At 49.3% G+C, this 2,329-nt stretch overlaps 1 pseudogene; it reads left to right on the top strand.

The window, feature by feature from the left end:
- LOC101565700 overlaps nucleotides 1–2,015 on the top strand; it is a 44,990-nt pseudogene extending 42,975 nt beyond the window's left edge.
- The last annotated feature ends 314 nt before the right edge of the window (nucleotides 2,016–2,329 follow it).

Below are 2,329 nucleotides of genomic sequence, written 5' to 3'. Positions count from 1 at the left end.
GGTTCAATCCCCCAGCACCACATGCCAGCCAGCCCCACCCCCTTGTGGGCTGAGCTGGCCACACACACACACACACACACACACACACACACACATAAAATAAAATAAATAAATAAAAAACATAAAAAAAAGAAATAAGCATTTGCTGAATAATACTTAATAGCATTGTGCCAAAGTTTAATCAAGCTCTTGTTAGAAGGCATTTTAGGAGAGCCAGGCATGGTGGCGTGTGCCTGGAATCCCAGCCCTTAGGAGACTAAGGAAGGAGAATTGCTGTGAGTTTGAGGCCAACCTGGGTTACAGAATGAGTTCAAGACCAGCCTGAAGTGCATAGTGAGACCCAGTCTCAAAAAAAAAAAAAAAAAGAATGAAAGAATGAATGAATGAATGAATGAAAGAAAATGAAAAAGAAAAAGAAAAAAGAAAAAAGATATTTCATGGTACTGGGGAGGAAATGTTGGAGATAAGGAATTCCTATTTGGGAAAGACAGTTTCCTTATTCACAGGTTATGCGGAGGAATCTAAAGTTCATGACTCCTTTGGATATGCTGGGACAAAAGTTTTTTTTGAGGGGGGACAAATTTTTAAGAGACAAGGTCTATGTATTCCAGGCAATCTTCAAACTAACTATGTAGGTCAAGCTGGCCTTGAACTCACAGTGATCCTCCTGCCTCAGCCTCCTGAGTGCGAGGATTACAGGCGTGTGCCACCATGCCAGGTCTCTGGCAAACTTCAGTCTAACCTCTGCAAGACAGGTTTATCTTTATTAGCTCGGCCACACAGCAGTCTCAACCATCTCTAAAGTGTCTCCTTTTTAAGCAGAGTTCTGGCTACTGCAAACCTTGCAGCGTCTGGGACACTTGGACTTGGACCCATCGTAGTGTTTTACAGTTGAGGAAATCAAAGGGCTGAATAACTAAAGCCTGGTCAAGGTCACTGCTGTGTAGTTCAGAGCCCACCAGAGCAGAAGGGAAGCTGGCTGGGCATCTGGAGTCAAAGGCTACTGGAACAGAGGGGACATGAGCGGGTCACCTGGTTCACTCGCTTCCCTGGGGCGGGGCTGGTGATCCCTGAATGCGCACTCCCAAGGCCCAGCCTCTTGTCCCCGCCTCCAGGACGTCTTCCTGCAGTGTCACCACACTCCCTCTGGCCTGGTGACCCTGGTGCTCTGCCAGTGTGGGGCCTTCAGAGAAGTCTAGCGCTCTGTCGTAAGAGCCTGGCGAGCCCTCGCTCTCTTCTGCTCTGCCACTGTGCTGGATGATGGCGTTTGTGGGCGCTGCACCCTCTGGGTATTATTTGCTTTGGAGAGAGCTGAAAGTCAGCGGAGGAATGCAGCAAGAAGAGAGTAAAGCCAGGTGTGAGGGCTTCAGGAGGCTGAGGCAGGAGCATCACACAAGTCTGAGGGCCAGCCCGGGCTACATAGTGAGTTCAAGGCCAATCTGGATATGTAGCAAGAACATAAAAGACAGCATAAAAGAAGGTATGGGGGACAAGTATTCATGAGTATACAAATTGCAGGGTGCAAGTATAGGGTAGTCTGGTTTGGGCGCTCTTGCTTTAATGGGTCGTGATCCAGAGAAAAGCTGTGTTGCTTTTTTCCCCAGGAGGACTTTCAGGTAGGGAATTCTCACCCTAAGGAGGGTTCATGAGGAAATTTTCCTGCAGCATCGACGCTAAACATTTCGAAAGAGCGCTGTGTGAGGACGCTAATGAGCGAGTCCCACCACATGAGATTCCCTTTGAATCCGGCTCTCACCCCGCATTAAGCCAGTATGGACAAGCCTAAAATGAGACAGTTTCCCCCACGGCTCCCCGGAGGGAAGCGGGAACAACTAACAGCCTACATTTTCTTCTCGCCTTTTCCCGCTCTCCCGCCTCCTTTAATTACACAGGCGGTGGGAAGAGATGCGGAGCTGTGTGATTATTCCCATCGCAAGATCTCAGTTTGTTACGTCTCCTTGGGGGGTAAAGTACGCTGCGGCAATCGCATCCACGGCTCCGGAATTGCGGCCTAACACGCACTGCTTCCATTGGGAGAAGATGGTAAAATGTGATGCTTCAAATTTGGTGTAAAGCGCTTTGAAGAAAGAGGTATGGCACAGCGATGAGCTGCGGGACATCAACGCTTTGGGGACACTTTCCGCCCGTGTCTTCCACCAGTTGCGCTCCATCAGCTAGCAAGTGTTTATTTCCTAAAGTCCAAGGTTTAATCTTGCGCCCTTAAAAGCGTTCAGGCTGGTGGGGACCTAGGGCTAGCCCACCGGAAGTAACCCAAGGCCAGTCAGAGGCTGTAAGGTACACTTAGGTTCCAGCTGCACCGAGTGGCCTG

The sequence above is a fragment of the Octodon degus genome, unplaced genomic scaffold (assembly GCF_000260255.1).
Source record: "Octodon degus isolate 3935 unplaced genomic scaffold, OctDeg1.0 scaffold00017, whole genome shotgun sequence".
In the NCBI taxonomy this organism is placed as follows: domain Eukaryota; kingdom Metazoa; phylum Chordata; class Mammalia; order Rodentia; family Octodontidae; genus Octodon; species Octodon degus.
Note: the sequence above shows the minus strand (reverse complement) of the source record. Positions and strands in the feature narration are given on the sequence as shown.